The sequence below is a fragment of the Tenrec ecaudatus genome, chromosome 2 (genome assembly GCF_050624435.1).
Source record: "Tenrec ecaudatus isolate mTenEca1 chromosome 2, mTenEca1.hap1, whole genome shotgun sequence".
Taxonomy (NCBI): domain Eukaryota; kingdom Metazoa; phylum Chordata; class Mammalia; order Afrosoricida; family Tenrecidae; genus Tenrec; species Tenrec ecaudatus.
The window spans coordinates 224,498,026-224,515,732 of NC_134531.1; the positions used below are offsets into that span (position 1 = coordinate 224,498,026).

The 17,707-nt window shown below is 49.1% G+C and overlaps 1 protein-coding gene across 1 annotated transcript in view; it reads left to right on the plus strand.

Moving 5' to 3' along the window:
• The window catches only part of TIAM1 (TIAM Rac1 associated GEF 1), a 464,634-nt gene that overhangs the window by 123,129 nt on the left and 323,798 nt on the right, over positions 1–17,707 (plus strand). The gene's annotated exons all lie outside the window — the stretch shown is intronic.

Consider the following 17,707-nt stretch of genomic DNA (forward strand, 5'->3'; position numbering starts at 1 on the left):
CACTCTGTTATTCCAGCCTGGCAGCCCATTTATCTGATTTATATTGGCCATTGCCAGTCCCTTTCTGCCCACTACAGCTAGGATATCGATGTTGATGTATTCTGTTTGCTTTTTGAGGACTTCCAATTTTCTTGGATTCATACTTCGTATAATCCACACTCTAGTTACCAATAGATATTCCAGCGGTTTCTTCTCCTTTTGAATTGTGCCCCACCAGCAGGTGAAGGTCTTGAAAAGTCTTACTCCACATCCTTATGGTAGACGGTAGGCACCTTAGCCACCCTGACAACTGCCTGCCATCGAGTCATTGCTGACCGTAGCCACCCCTGTGAGTTTCTGAGACTGTAGCTGTTTACACAAGTAGAGAGCCAGTCTTTCTCCCTTGGAGCTGCTGGTGGTTTCAAACTGGTGACCATGGTGATCACAGATCAATGCCTAACCATTACAACCCGATGCATGACAGCAAAACACTACATGGTCCTGTGCCATCTGCATCATTGTTTCTATGCCCCAGCCCATTGGGGTAGCCGCTGTGTCAACCCATCTCCTTATGGCCTTCCTCTTCTTTGCCACCCCTCCACTTTACCAAACAGGATGCCCTTCTCTACGGACTCTCCTGGCAATATGTCCAGAGCATGTAAGACGAGTGCTGCCATCTTCCCTCTAAGGAACACTCTGGTCTTACTTCTTCCAATACAGATGGTTTTGTATATTTTTGGGGGGTTGGTTTGGATTTGCCCTCTTAAGGGTTCATGGTACTTTCGATATTCCTTTTCAGCATCACAATTCAAATGCATTAGTTGTTCTACGGTCTTCCTTATTCAAGGTCCAGTTTTTATATGCATGTGATACAGTGGAGAGGACCATGGCTTGGGTCAGGACCACCTTCATCCTCAAAATAACATCCTTGCTCTTCAGTACTCTAAAGAGGTCTTGTGCTGCACATTTACCCAATGCAGTACGTCTTTTGATCGCTTGACTGCTGCTTCCATGAGCATTGATTGCAGATTCTAGTAAGGCAGAGTCCTTGACAACTTCAACCTTCTCTCCATTGATCATGATCATCTCCTCTTGGTCCAGCTATGAGGATTTCAGTTGTCCTTACATTGGGTCATAAGCCATACTGAAGGATACAATCCTTGGTCTTCATCAGCAAGGGCTTTAATTCCTCCTCATCGCTTTCAGCAAGTGGGGTTGTGTCATCTGCGTACCTCAGATTGTTAATCATAAACTTTCCTCCAGTCCTGATGCCGCACTCTTCTTCATGTAATTCAGCTTCTCTGATGATTTGCTCAGCATCTAGATTGAAGAAATATGGGGAGAAAATGCCACCCTCATGTACACCTTTCCTGATGTGAAACCATGCATCATACCCTTGTTCTGGCCTCACATCTGTCTCTTGTCCCATGTGCAAGCTGCTCACGTGCACAAGGAAGTGTTCTGTAATGCCATTCTTCTCAAGGTTACCCATAGTTTGTTGTGGTCCACCCAGTATAATGCCTTTCCATAGTCAATGAAACACACGTAAACATCTTTCTGAGATGGTGGCCTCCTCTGCCGGTTGCAAGGCCTGGGGTTGTCCCAGGACTCCTAGGATGATAGTGGACTCAGGCTGTTGCCCAAGTGTGGGCGTCTGAGGCCTCTGTCACTGAGGAAGTGTTAGTGGTGCCGGTCATAATCCTAGGCATTCGTTAAAAGTCTGATTCTATTTTAATTGTAATTGTCAGCATCTTTGAGAGAGTAAGGGAAGCTTAACAAACACCTCATGACATGTATTATATCACTTCCCACAAAATTTCCACCTCTATGAGGAAGTCTTTGGAGTGTGCACTGCTTCCCCTTTAGCAAAACCAGGGGAAAACCAAGCCAACCAAAAAACCAAAACAAAACCTGGTGGGAGGAAAACCCTCTAAAAAACTCAAGGAAACCTGTTGCTATTGGGGTAGTTACAGAGTTTCGTGTCAACTTGAATACACAGGGAGTAGAGTCTAGCTTGTCAATCACATCACAGCCTGATAATGCCTCCTTGTGGCCTTGGCCTTCTCATAAGGAGTGTCCTGGGAACCCCTCACCCACTCCCACCGCCACCCCGTGCCTTCGCTTTCCTGCTTTGAGTCACTTGGAGAGCTGCTGGAGCCACGTGACACCTGTGAGCCCCGTGATGCAGTCACCGTCAGTGGAGCCACAAGACTTCTTGTACCCACTGGCCGGTGTTCTTTCTGCATTCTGCCTCATTGCATGGGGCTGGGTGAGTCTGAAGAGGAATTTATAGACTGGTATTGGACTTAGGAGCTAGCACCGGACTTATGGACTCGATCCGGAACTGGGCTGGGACGTTAGCTTGGTACATAATTACTTTGTGATGTAAAACTCTTTCTTACACCTACATGAGTGTCCCTGAATTTGTTTCTCTAGTCAGCGCGGCCTGTCACAGCTATTATGTGGATTCTGACTCATGGTGGGTGACTGGGTGTTAAATAGAACTGAGCTTCATAGGCTTTGTGATGGTTTAGTTTTTGGAGGGGAGAGATAGGTTGTCATGCCTTTCTGTGTAGATTTAAGCCACTGGCCTTTTGTTTAGTAGCTCTGTGCTTAATACTTTAGGCTCGTGTCTCTTAAAATCCCAAGGATTATGTATGTATGGATTGATAAGAGTTGTATGAGCCCCCAATAAAATGACTGAAAAAAAAATCCCGAGAATTGTACTATAATAGAGTTGTGGTTAGAGAATATTCCAGAAGTCCTGCGTGAATGCAGTGACTCCCCCATGGCCTGACAGGGTGCCAGGAGAGGCACGGTGATAATGGGTCCCTGCCCTTCTCCTCAGGCAGGAAGACACCAAGCCCTGGGGCCTTGCTCTGAGTTCAGATGCACCATCCTGTACGCTGCTTCTGACCTAGCTGCCAGTGACATTTGACGTGGCACCGCATATGTGAGGTGACATTTCCCGTGGAAATGGTACTGTTTACTTACTATTTTTGTATTCCCTCACTTCCTTAGGAAGGGCTGCTGCTTTGTGTGTGTGGTGGTGGGGGGGTGGCACGGGCAGGGCGGAAGGGGGGCTGATAAAAATTTAATAGCAGGCCTGAGTTGATTGGGTTGCTATGAGTCAGAATTAACTTGAGGGCAGCGAGTTTGGCCTTGGGTAGCTGAAATGGCTAAATGCTGGCCTACTGGAGCAATGGTTGAGCACATGGCCACTAACGCAAAGGTTGGTGTTTGAAACCCACCAACTGCCCCGAGGGAGAACTTGGCATTCGGTTTCCACAGAGACCAGCCTTGGAAACTTATAAGCAGTTCTGTGCATCAGTATTACTCAGAATCCACTCATGTTTGGCAACAGGTAGGTTGACTGTGGGAAAGGCTGGTGGTTTTAGAGAGACCCCGGGTGACAGATGTGGCAGTCTTGCTGGAAAGGTCACACATGGCCTTTGGAATGTGCATGATGATGGTCATCACCCGATACCCTGGTGAAAGGCCCGCGTCTGTTTAACTGTCCTCCCGGGCCATGTCCAGCATGCAGGGCAGCTTCACATCTGTGAGCATTTCTACCGTGCACACCTGTAGTCCCCGTGGGTTGGCATGGACTTGACCAACCTCCACCCCAGTGTATCTGGATACTGTATCCTTTGTCTGAGGCCCTGATCAATGCCCCTTCTCATTCTCCTCATGATGACATGTTTCTTGCCAGTGTTTTGTGGAGTATGAACTCACTATTGCGGCAATTAGTCTTGGTCTTGGATTTCCCCCCCACCCCCACCCCTTACGAACTCCCAGGGCACAAGCATGGAAATCGGTCAACAAGACCGCTTGTGCTGAGACCCCGGTGGCACGCTTAGTACCTCACGGTGTTAATTTACTTGCTTATTTTGAACTCGACAAGAGCCCTTCCGGACGGGCTGTTTTCCTAGCATTGACATTGGCCGGCCCGTGCGCCCCTGGCTGCCCCAGGAAAGCTGCAGAGCCGGTGCGCAGTGCCTTCACTTCAGGCTGTGGGGCAACTGTGAGATGACGGCTGGTTTTTAATTTCCGCTCTAATGCCGATCATTTAAACCCAGGTCCCGGGGCTTGGCGCTAAGGAGGGATGGCTTGATGTTCATGAAAATGTCTACTTCGCGAAATCTCATCAACTCCGATCCTCTTGGCTGGACTTGACAACGTGGAGAGCCAACGGTTGGTCGAGGCTGCACCTCTGGGAGGCTCTGCACCGTGAGACCCAGCTGATGGTACCGGGTCTGAGTGGCTTGCTTGTAAGCCCACTCTGGCAGATCTTTTATATTACATGCCGGGTCCGGTTTTGTGTTGGGTAGAAAGCATCGCAAAGTCCAGGTTTTAGCGATTTGCGAGAGACGGAGCTGCTTTTAGCTTATTCTTGCTGTTAGTGATTGTCTGCGAGTAGGTCCCCAGCCGTGGGGCTGCCGAGGGCTGATTTTCAGAAGTAGAGAGCCACGCCTTCCTCCTTAGTGTGTCTTAGTTGGGTGTCCCTGGTGGGTCATCAGAAGCCGGTGGGTTGGTCCTGACTCGCAGCGACCCTGTGTGCCATGGAAGGAAACATGGCCGGTCCACACCGTCGAGCCCATTGTTGCAGGCACCGTGTCAGTCTATCTCCTTGAGGGCCTTCCTCACTTTCACTGCCCCTGCTTCACGCAGCATGCTGTCCTTCGCAGGGACTGGTCTCTCCTGGTGACTTGTCCCAAGGACATGGGGAAGTCTGGCCATCCTTGTGTCTAAGGAGCAGTGCTGCAGTGTCATAGCAGCCCTGCAATCTCCATGGAGACATGTGACGTGTGAGGTGCACTGTTTGGGAACCAAACCCTGGCTTCCTGATTAGGAAGCAGGATTTCTACCCATGAACTCTGCCACTGCTGCTGGCTGAGCTGCTGGAGGCGGAAGACTTGGAACACCAGGATAGTTTGGGGCTGACGGTGAAAACCAAGGTTATACAATGTGGTTTTTGAAAACACACTTCCTTTGGAAGCACATGAGCGATAAAGCTTCAGAAGTTGCAGGCGATTTATAACCTGTAGACTATGAGAGTACGTTATCCAGGACTTTATTCCCCTGCTGGTGGTGTGGGGAGGACAGGTGGGGTTGCTTACAGGGGGCAATATATTTTGGTCTCAAGGGTCAGTGAGGCTGGCAGCAGGCAGACTGGCAATATGGGGCCTTTGCAGAGGGAGCCTCAGGGCAGGAGAGGTCACTGAAGGGCATCAGCATTTAAATCTGCATGGCTAATTTTTAAAATACACTTACTTTTTAAAAGCCATTTTAGGTTGACAGAAAAAATATGCAGAAAGCGCAGAGTTCCCGTGTAGCCCTTCTCCATACAGCAGTACCAGTCACTGGTTGGCAATGAGAGTTTTCTTAACTGGATTCATGGCGACTCAGTGTGTCAGAGTAGAATGGTGCTCCGTGGGTTTTCTGCGACTAACATTTCAGAAGTCGACCACCAGGCCTTTCTTCCAAGGCATCTTCCTGTGGATTCGAATTGCCAGCATTCAGTTAGCAGCCAAGTGTATTTGCCATTTACACTCACTGCCAGAGACCCCTGCATGCAGTTAACATTTTGCATGAGTGTTATTAGTGCAAGTGATGAGCCAATATCGACACATTGTTATTAACAACATTTCTTGGTTTACATTAGGGTTCGCTCCTTGTGTTTGCAGTTCCATTTCCACACATGCATGCTGTCCTGCGTCCACTATTACTAGACGATGTAAATGTTGCTGTTAGTTGCCCGTGGAGTTGAATTGTATGCTCCAGAATGTTTTAAGGCTGTGACCTTTTGGAAGCAGATCACCAGGCATTGCTGCTGAGGCTTCTTCGTGTGGGTTTGAACTAGCCCAGCGCACACCCCTTGTCAGTAAGGTGACCAGATTGTAACATTGGTAAAGCGGGACACCAGCGGAACACCATTGATAAAACTCATATCCTGGCGAAAAAGCCACATGGCAGCCGAAAACCGAATACCCTAGCTTGTCGTGCATTCTTTCAAAATATCGGGAGTTTTTTAAAAACACCGCGGGATGCGGGAAAAACTGTTGAAAAGCGGGACTTCTGGTCACCTCACTTGTGCCACGTATGGACTCCTTTGTACAGTTAAAGCCAACAAACTCACTGCCATCGAGTCGATTTGTACTCACAGCCTCCCTTTTGGGCAAGTTAGACCTGCCCGTGTGGGTTTCTGAGACTAATTCTTTAGAGGAGCGGCAAGCCTTGTCATTCTCCCATGGATAGGCTGGTGGTTTTGAACAGCTGACCTTGTGGTAAGTAGCCAAATGCATAGCCATTATGCCACCTGGGCTGTACCCAAAAGTAGACCTGTTCATCATTATTCACTCCCGTCCCTAAACCTGTAGCAACTTTGATCTTTTGACTGTCTCTATTGTTTTACCTTTTCTTGATTGTTGTGTAATTGGATTCATATAGTGTGCATGTAGCTTTTTAAAACATTTTTTTAACCTCAGCACCGTGCACTTAAAGTTGTCTTTCATAGCTTTATAGCTTCTCTAGGTATTTCTTTTGAGTTGTCATACCAGCGGTTGCTTATCCATTCACTTGTTGAAGAAGCCAGAATTCTGGTGTTGCCGTGGTTAAGACACTTGGCCACTAACTGGAGGTTGGCAGTTCAAACACAGCACCTGCTCCGTGGGAGAAAGATGTGTGACAGCCTGCTTTCCTGAAGATGACCGCCCTAGAAACCCTGTGGGCTAGTTAGATCGAAATGGACTCAGTCGCAATGGTTTGGGCTTTACGGGAAACCCTCTTGGTTTCTTAAAATGCTTGGTAGCTGTCCATAAAGCGCTACAAATATTATTGAATAGGTTTTTATGTCAACCTATGTTTTTTTTCTTTCAATTTAGGTGAATACCCACGGGGTGGTAGCTGGTGAATGATGAGTTAACAAAGCATGTCAAAACAAAACAAAACTTCCTGATGTTTTTCCCCAAAGGCAATGAATTAAACCACTGAGGATATATGAGTGGGCTGCAGGGGCAGTGAATTATTTAACATGGTCTTTTAGCCAAAGTCTCCAATGCCCACCAAACGACCTTTCCCTGCATGGGTTTGCTAAGAAGGTGAGGAAAGATGCTGATAGGAGTCACCTGTGAGTAATTGCGAACAAGAGTTCCTGAAGTGGCATCCTGCTGTGTGGAAAATGAGCCCTCTGAGAGGCTGGAGGTGGCATTTCATCAGCAAGAGCCAGGAGTAGAGTGGGTTCTCCAAGATCCCTAGGTAGTGATCCTCCTGGATCCAGATGACATCCGGGGAGCAGAAGCAGAGCCAGGAGTCAGAGCACGGAGCAGAGTGATGGTCTCTCAGACCCATGGAACAAGTCACATTGAATGCTTTTGGGCAGGAGGTTGGTTTGTGGAGTGAGGTGCGTGCCTCTAGGCACTTAATAGGGGAAGTGAGTTTGCTGATCCGTGGAGTGGAGCTGAGTGCCTCCGGGCTGAGGATGCTTACTGCAGTGGAGTGCTTCTGGGCACTTAATCCAGGGAGCTGGGTTTGGTGACCCACAGAACTTGAGCTGAAGGCCTTTGGGTTGCAGCTTGCAGCAGAGTGGGTGGCATGCTACTAGCAGAATAGAAAACACTTTGTAACCTGTCCTGAGAAACATTTCAGCACTGAGCTTTCCTCAGCCCTGGGGTTACAGCTTGTTACCTCCCTTATTAAAGCCTGTCATCATCAATGCAGACATTTACAGGGCTTCAGAAAGCTCATGGAAAAATGGAATGAAAGAGAAGTTTGCCGAGTGTGGCAGAATGTTCCGTAGGCTGGGCTCTAGGCTTTAGACATGATTAGGGCCGTGGACCATCTTTGTCTCTCTAGGGAGATGGTCTTATGGAGAAAGATGGTCTCTCTGACTTGCCTTTGTTTTGTAACATCTGGGGAGCTGACCCCGAGTTGTCTTTTCACTATTTCCTGTCCAGTCCTAGAGGGTTTAATTATTCCAAGTGACCAGAAGCAGTTCTTAGTCTCTTGCTTCAGTTTTTTCCAAAGTAGTGAAAAGTTCTTTTCCGGCGGGGGTAACAGGTGTTTATTGAGATACACTTGAGTTTAGTCTATTAAGACATTCGTTCATTCACAGTGCCAGACCACACTTGAACAGTCGTGGGGCACTCAGATTCCTGGCTCTTTCCATGACCGATGGGGCCTGTTCGAGAGAGCGCTTCTCTTCCCTTGCTCTGTCTTCCTTCCAACACTTGAATGCGCTTGTTAAGCCGCAGAACTCCAGGGCCCGGCTTCCTGATTCCTATATCACATGTTTGGGGTGGGACCCTGGGCAGTCTGCTGTGGGTCGTGGCTGGCTTCGGCTTACAGAAGGATGAAATGTTGCCTGTGCCGTCTTCGTGCTTGTTAATGTAGCCGAGTCCACTGCTGTGCCTTCTAATTTAGGGGCTCGTCTTCTAGCACTATAGTGGATGTTCGTTGTCTTCCGTGGTCTGCTTTTGGATGTAGATTGCCAGGCCTTCCTTTCTAGTCCCCCTCAGTCTGGACACTGCTGAAACCCACCCACCATGGTTCACCCTACTGAAATATTGGTGGTACAGCTCCTAGCACCGCAGCTACATGCATGTCCCCAGGGGACTCGGATGTAAGGCGTGCTTGGGGCAACTTGGATTACGTAATTATCGGATTGCTAAGTGTCTTTCAGTCCCAGTATGTCATGGGTCCACCATACGAGGACCTTTGGAAACTTTGATCCTTGGGGAAGAGTTGCTTGGACGGGAAGGTTACTCTTCCCAGGCACCCTTCCCTTATCCTGCTGTGACTGTGCTCTTTTGGAGCCCACCTGGACCCTACCTTACGGTGCCTGTTCCATGGTGGGACCCTGGGGGCCAAATTAGGAAGCGCAGGAGACAGAAACACTTGGCTTCCCTCAAAGCTAACTGCAGTGGTGGGTTTGTGATTTCATTCCCCCCTTTTAGCCCATTGGATGGCGAGGCCTATCTTCATGGTAGTTTTCCTCATTTCTTCTGTTTAGAACCACTGATCTGGGGTCAAGCCAATTCAGATACCATTTGCTGGGGACTTGGTCATTCACTTAATGACTTTTTTAAAGGCCAAGATTTGGGGTCTGTTTTGTGCCATGGCGTAGAACGCATGGGGTTGGCAGTGGGGTGAGTGCTTTTCCTTAGCTCTGTGAAGGCCAGTTGGTGCAATTGCGGTGCCGTGAGCGGGTGCTGCACTGCTGCGACTTCACCTGCTAGCAGGGCCATCACCCATCGAGTGGAATATAGAAGAGAGACCAGGAGGAAAGGCGTGGAGATCTGCTTCTGGGAAATGGCCAGGGAAAACCCCGTGGATCACGGCAGAGCCCTGCCTGCTTCAGAGCTGGACGCTGAGTCCCAGGTGGGAACCACACAGACCGCACACTCGACGGCAGTGGAGTCGAGCTCACTCATGTCCCAGTAGGTGGTGCAGGGCTCTGGGCAGCGGCTCCTTCTGCTGTGCATGGCCTACTCCGCGCCAATCAGCAACGACAGCCTCAAGGACAGGCAGAGGGTCTGTTTGGACCTGCTTGAGATATAGGGTTTGAGCAGCTTTCAAGTGTAAGAGAAAATTAAATGATAAATATAGCGGCTAAGCTACTGGCAAAGAAGACACAGACTGGTAGATGCTTTTTCATAGATACAGTCCAGGTGTCAACCCAGACAACTAACATTCACCGAACACCTACTGCAGAAGCCCTGTGTTTTGTCTGATTCACCCATTTCGACAACAATAGAGCCAGGATTATGTGGACCCTGTTTTACCACATGGGGAAACTGAGGCACGGGGGATTTAAGGAGCTGCACAGGGTTGCGCCGCAGGCTGGCAGTCATAAGCAGGGTGCTCCAGGGTTCTCAAACAGAGCTGTGTGGTTGCGGGGAGAGGGCTCTTTCTCCCTCGCTGTGTGTCCCTCCCTCGCTGCTCCCTTTCCTTCCCTCCCTGGCACATAGATTACACAGCCCAGAAGATCCTTTCGCGCCCTTTCATGATCATTGTGTGTTCTGTGGTCCTTTCGGCTTCTTTGAGGCTAGGGCAAAGTCAGCAGTGTCCCTCCCTTGCCGCTCAAAGTGTCCAGCATGCTCAGATCGAGCAGGAAGCTTTAAGTATTAGTGAGTGGTCGACTGTGGGTTCTTTTAGTTTCATAGGGTATTTACCAGTCAGGCAAATTTAGAAGAATTCTTCTCGTGAAGTCAAAGGAAGGTGACCCTGGCTTTCTTTAGAGTCAAGTCCAATTTTAGACGTGGTGCCAGCCTATCCAGTTGCTGCTGGTCATGTAGAAGGCAACCTCTGCTCTGTGACCCAGAACAGACAGACTCACCGATCCAGCACAGCACTTCTCCCTGGACACTAGCTGGTGACCTCTTCCATGGTTTACATGCTAATTGAAACTTAGTTTGTAGCCCTCAATGACTATGTCATCAAATGATTAAAGAAGCAACTTAGACCGGCCCTTCTCAGCTGGGGAAGAAATGGTCATCAGAGAAGCGAGAAGGACAGGGCTCCATTCCTATGTCCTAAGAAGGCAATCCTAGATGTAGACAGTGATGGAGCACTGGTGGCCTCGCGGGGTATGCACTGGGCTGCTAACTACAAGGCAAAACAGTTTGACAACACAAGCTGCTCTGAGGGAGAAAGAGGAGGAGGCTCTATTCCTATGAAGAGCTATTGTCTCAGGAACCCGCAGGGGCAATTCTAGTCTGTTCTATAGGGTCATTGTGAGTTAGAATCGACTCCATGGCAGTAAGTTCTATCCCTATAAATGTCATTTGAAGCTATTGGAAACCTAACCATATCCACACCAGAAATGGTTAAGTAAATAATGAAATACCGATTTATGATCACATAGATCAGTTTTAAGGACTTGGATGGCATTTAGATCTTGGGATATCAGTACAAAAACCACTGGATGCAAATGGCTTACTTCTTTTCCTCTATATTTGTGTATCTTTCCATATTTTTTTAGTGGAAATGGGTTATTTTTGAGATCAGAGAAATGTAAGCATCTTGAGTTTGTTTTCATGTTGAAAGGAAACAAATGAGCATTCGTGAAGTACCTGCTGAATGCCAAGGACTGTCCCAACTGACACTGCTGGGTGAGCTTTAGATTGCTAACTGCAAGGTCCATGGTTCAAATCCACCAGCTGCTCTGTGGGAGAAAGATGAGGCTGTTTGCCCCTATAAAGTGGTACAGCCTCAGAAACCCTATAGCAGTGATTCTCAAGCTGTGGGTCGTGGCCCCCTTGGTGGCAGAACAACCATTTCACAGGGGTCGCATAAAACCACCGGAAAACACTGAGACACTGCTCCTTTATCCATCTCCAGGCAGATCCGCCCACATGCAGATATGCCCACATGCAGATATGTCCATGAAGACTGTTACCCATGCTACACCATGCTTCAAGACAACGTTTCATTTATTTGTCATTAGAAATATCTCACAATATAATGACATATTGTTTTTGTGATGAATCACTATCCTTTAATTATGTACAATTTGTAACAATGAAAATGCATCCTGCATATCAGATATTTACATTATGATTCATAACAGTAGCAAAATGACAGTGATGAAGTAGCAATGAAAATAGTGTTATGGTTGGGGTCACCACAACACGAGGATGTCTGAAAGGGTCGCGACATGAGGAAGGCTGAGAACCACTGCCCTATAGGGTCGCTGTGAGTTTGGGTCAGTTCGATGGCACTGTCTTGGTTTGGGACTGCCCCTGAGGGCCGCAGCTAATCGTGGAGGCTGCTAAATGCAGTGAGTGAGAGGAATGAATCTGTGACTTCAGCCACAGGGGGACGAGCTGCTGGCGAGTGGCCCCTGGTGAGTCTGACATTCCCCGCATGGTGGACTGCAACCTTGCTTTTGCTCGGTCCGGCCTGCACTATCTTCTCCATCGCTGGCGGGTAGGAGCTCATTGCTGCAGCCTCTCTGTATTTCGATTCCTTGCCCACTGGAGGAGGCACGCCTTCAAACATTCCCTCGGACATGCGCTGCTGTGTGATGTACGAGCTTTGCCCTGGCGACTTTCCAGAAGAAGATTGCTATCCCATCTCAGTCTGATACAGTGAAAGAAATGAAGCTGTATGGGACAGCAGAGGACAGAGTGGCAAAGTTTTCTTACGACAGACAAGGAGGGCAGGCTACAGAGAGGAGGATCTTGAAGATGGAGGAGTTTCTGAAGCAAACCCAAAATCCAATGCTATTGAGTCATTTTAGACCGACGATAACCCAGCAGGACAGAGCAGGACTGCCTGCAGGACAGAGCAGGACTACCCACAGGACAGAGCAGGACTGCCGGAAGGACAGAGCAAGACTACCAACAGGACAGAGCAGGACTACCAACAGGACATAGCAGGACTGCCTGCAGGACTGAGCAGGACTACCCGCAGGACAGAGCAGGACTGCCTGAAGGACAGAGCAAGACTACCAACAGGACAGAGCAGGACTACCAACAGGACATAGCAGGACTGCCTGCAAGACAGAGCAGGACTGCCTTCGGACAGAGCAGGACTACCCGCAGGACAGAGCAGGACTGCCTGCAGGACTACCCGCAGGACAGAGCAGGACTGCCTTCAGGACATAGCAGGACTGCCTGCAGGACAGAGCAGGACTGCCTTCAGGACATAGCAGGACTGCCTGCAGGACAGAGCAGGACTACCTGCAGGACAGAGCAGGACTACCTGCAGGACAGAGCAGGACTACCTGCAGGACAGAGCAGGACTACCCGCAGGACAGAGCAGGACTGCCCACAGGACAGAGCAGGACTACCCGCAGGACAGAGCAGGACTACCTGCAGGACAGAGCAGGACTGCCCACAGGACAGAGCAGGACTACCCGCAGGACAGAGCAGGACTGCCTGCAGGACAGAGCAGGACTACCTGCAGGACAGAGCAGGACCACCAGCAGGACAGAGCAGGACTACCTGCAGGACAGAGCAGGACTGCCTTCAGGACAGAGCAGGACTGCCTTCAGGACAGAGCAGGACTGCCTTCAGGACAGAGCAGGACCACCCGCAGGACAGAGCAGGACTACCCGCAGGACAGAGCAGGACCACCAGCAGGACAGAGCAGGACTACCTGCAGGACAGAGCAGGACTGCCTTCAGGACAGAGCAGGACTACCCGCAGGACAGAGCAGGACTACCTGAAGGACAGAGCAGGACTACCCGCAGGACAGAGCAGGACTGCCTGCAGGACAGAGTAGGACCACCAGCAGGACAGAGCAGGACTACCCACAGGACAGAGCAGGACTGCCTTCAGGACAGAGCGGGACTACCCGCAGGACAGAGCCGGACTGCCTGCAGGACAGAGCAGGACTACCTGCAGGACTGCCTGCAGGACAGACCAGTTTCCATCGACTGCAGCCCTTATCAGACCGTCCGTTGGGGCAGGTGGACCCCATCCGGCGCTCCTGGTCCCACTAGGAAGTTGCGGCCGTGCGCCGCTCCCCTCTACAGCCTCATTTCAGCCGCTACCCTCCACCATGCAGGCCCCATCCCCTCTCACTGTTTCCCTCCACTGGCTGCGTCATCGTCACACATCTGAAAAGAAAAGCTTCAGTTTCTAGCGCTTGGTATGCAGTGCCCCATCTTTTGACTAAAAGTATCGCATGTCCAGCCTAATTGCAGTTGAAGTATAAATCAAATGACTTGGTCTGTTTCCAGACCTTGTATTAGCAAATGACATAACTGATGTATTTGTCCTTATTCTCCTTATGCCTAGTTGGTTCAATCTAATCAGCTGAATGTTGTTCATTTGGGATGAAAGGCACACTTCAGAAGACGTTGGCTCTTAAAGAGCGAGGTAATCTTAGTTCTCCTGCAAAGTCCCTGAAGACACCTAAACCTATAAATAACATTGTTCATCCTGGCGATGCGCCTTGTCTCTCACCTTTTCAAGGACAGGAGCAAATCTAGGGAAATTTGCTCGACTCCCCATTCTGAAGAGGCCTCGACCTCAATTTCCCCAGCACTGAATGCTTTTATGGTTTACCGTATGTTTCCGAAACGAGGCGAGATGGGACAAACAAAGACAAATAGACCTTTCCCTCCATGTTGGCTAAAGAGATACCCATCCACGGTTAATGTTGGTTCGTGCCTCCTTCACTGGCATTTGACACTTCTCTCCAGGGATGCAGAGTAGGGAGTCCTGGTGGGGCAGCGGTGCAGCTCTCAGCTCCTGGCTGAATGCTGTCTGTTTGAACCCAACCAGCAGCTCTGCGGGAGAAAGACCTGGCAATCTGCTCCCGTAAAACTTCCCAAAGCACTCTCTGCCATTGATTCAGTTCCCACTCGTAGTAACCTCATAGGACAGAGTAGGACAGCTCCTGTGGGTTTCCAAGATGTTAACTCCTCCCAGACACCTTTTCCCTGCAGAGCGACTGGTGGGTTCAAACCACTGACCTTGAGGTTCGCAGCTTCGTGTGAAGCCCAATATTGCTACCAGGGCCCCTCCATGAAGATTACAGTCTTGAGGACTCCATGAGGCAGCTCTACCCATCGCATAGGGCTGTGGCGGGCTCACCGTGAACTTGGCGGCACCTACCTACAACAACGAGAACGGCAAAAGTGTGTCTTCCCCAGCACTCTTCATCCCCTCCTTCCCAGAGCCCAAAGTCCTCTTTCCAACATCTTGGCATAATTTGCAGCTCCCTGACCAAGCCAAGCTTTGTGGCATGGCACCTAAGACCGTACACAGTCTGACCGCCCCCCCGCCCCCCCAAGGTCCTTTCCATTCTTCTCTTGCACCGCACACTACATTCTCCACGAGAGGACAAATGCCCTGATGCTGCTGGCCCGCGGTTTACTGGAACACCTCTCTGTTAAAACCATTCTCTGTACCCTGCCCTTCCAGATAGTGAGTCATGGGCTATCTTCCCAGCATTGTCAAATGAAACAATTTCCTCTCTATCTTTGAATTGTGGTTAAGATACAGGACGCAAAACTTTCTGCTCTTTCCATCTTCTTCATGTGTGCATGCAGTTCACTGACATTACTGGTGAGCGTCATGTGCAGCCGTCGTCCCACCATTAATGGTGACATTGGCACTAAACATCAGGGACCATGAGGAATCGAAACCACTCCTATGTTGATTTGCCGTCAACCTCAATTTTCCCATTGAGTTGTCGCCTCTCTTTTCTGGGTCCCAAGGGCCGCCATTTTTATCATTGCTCTGCCATTCCCTCAACCTTGCAGGGGTGTGTGTCTGGGAAGTGAATGGTCACTTCTGCCAGATACGTAATTCGCAGACCTTGAGATCGCATGATGATGGGTTAAATGCTGCCGGTCCGACATTATTACGTAGGAAAAAGAAGAGGGACGGATTGAGGATAGAAGGACAGTTGGGAAAGTGACGTATAGACTGTCAATATTGAAAGTTGGGAGCAAAAGAACAGCCAGTCTTCTCTGTGCATCTGTCATTTATGATTTTCAAAACTCGAAAACATCTATGTAACCTACCATTTTCTAATTCCAGATTATTTAGTGAAATAAATCTAATTCAATCTAATCTCAGATTATGATGTAATCCAGTGACACTAATTACATAGACCACCTTGTACAACCATCAACAATATGTCTTGCCCATATGTCCATCATTATAAACACAAACGCAGTGCCTCCCACAGAGTGGCTTCCCCTTTGTCCCTCTCTCCCGCCCTTGACAATTCCTAGTAGACCTTAGTCACTAGCATTTGCCTATTCTGGGTATTTCCTAGTAAGAGCCAAGGTGGTGTAGTGGTTACACATTGGGTTGCTAACCGTAAGTTCAGTAGTTTGAAACTACCAGCTGCTCCGAGGTAGAAAGATGAGGCTTTCTATTGTGAAGAGTTAGTCTCCAAAATTCACAGGAGCAGGTCTACCCTGTCCTACAGGGTCGCTATGCGTCAGAATTGACGTGATGGCAGTGAGTTTGGGTTTCAATTTGGGCCTTTCATGAAAGTGAGATCTTTGCCCATCTCCTCTGATTTCTAGTTCACGCCCATGCCCCCACTCTGTTGGGTGGGTGGGTGGGGGGGCAACCGAGAGAGTTGGCATAAGATGGGAATTCTTTTACCAAGAGCATGCTCAAAAAGGAAACGGAATCTTAAGGTTTTGAGCAGTGACGCCAGTCCTTATGGAGGTTTCCGGATTTCACAAAATGATCGAGGAACTCACCTGAGTGTCCGTGTAATGGGCACATTGTGCTGTGCTGTATTCTAGTGGGCAGGGTTGTGTTTGTAGGTGAAGTGATATGTGCACAACTTGTACATAAATCTATCCTTAAGCAGTTACTGTCTCGGGATGAAGAGGTGAGTACAACATAGTGCTCCGACACTCCTGCTGAGAGCGGCCAAGGTACAGAGAGGACCGTGGGGCCGGCCCCACCACGAGACAGCAGGGGACACAGCTCTGGAGACACTGTGGAGACACCTCCTCTCCCCCAACCAGGGTGAAACATGAAGAAAACAGCAGAGCAGCAAGGGGATCAAAGCAACAAAGTCCCTGAGGAATCCCAAAAATAGACTTCAGATTTGGAAGGTAGCATTCGGCCCCTCATCAGACTGGATCGGAAAACATACACAAGGGCCAGAAGACAGATGTGGAGCTATTCATAGGGGCTACCCCTTCTTCCTTCTTTTCATGTCTCTCTGTATAAGAAAGGCAAGATAAACAATCCCAAGGAGAAAACAACAGATCACTGGTTCTGGATGGACAGGGGAGAGAAGGAGCTGGGGAAAGGGTGGGGCAGCCAACAAACCCAGGTACAAGGGAACAACTAGCGATCTAAAATCGACAGCAAGGAGGGTGTAGAGTGCCAGATGGGGCTTAATCAAGGGCAATATAGCCAAGAGGAAGTACAGAGAGCTGAACATGAAGGTTGAATGATAGTGGGAGGAGGAAAGTAAGAGGAAATAGAGGAAAGAACTAGGAGGCAAAGGACATTTATAGAGGTACAAACATAGGCATGTACATATGTAAATATAATAATAGGTATATAGGCCTATGTACATATATTTGTGTGTTAAGTATTAAGGAAGCAGATGGACATTTGACCTCTACTCGAGTTCTCCCTCAACACAAGAACACTTTGTTCTAATAATTCGGCATTCTGTGATGCTCACCTTCCCGACGTGCTCACTGATGACAAAATGGGTACATAAGCTAATGTGGTGATGATGCCCGGCTATTACAAGATACAGCATCGGGGGTCTTAAAGGCTTGAAGTTAAACAAGCGGCCATCTAGCTGAAAAAGCAACAAAGTCCACATCAAAGAAGCATACCAGCCTGTGTGATCATGAGGTGTAGACAGGATCAGGTATCAGAAGACCCACAATAATCATACATCTGGGATCGAGTGGGGTCATAGTGGAGACCCAAAGCCCATCGGTAGACAATTGGACATCTCACAGAAGTGTCTCAGGGAAAGGATAGGCAAGTCAGCCAGAGTGAGTGCAGTATGGCACATACAACATTCCTCTAGTTCTTCGATGCCACACTTCCCCTGCCTCCCCATCACGACTCTAGTTATGTCTCACAAACCCTGTTAGACCGGAGTACAGTACACTGGTATGGATCAGAGCATGGTATGGATCATGGTCTCCAGGACAGATAAGCCCCCAGGAATAGTAATGGGAGTAGCAATACCATGAGGGTAGGGGAAGAGGGAAGGGAATGTGGAGAAAGGGAGAACCGATCACAGGGATCAATGTTTTAACACCCCCCGG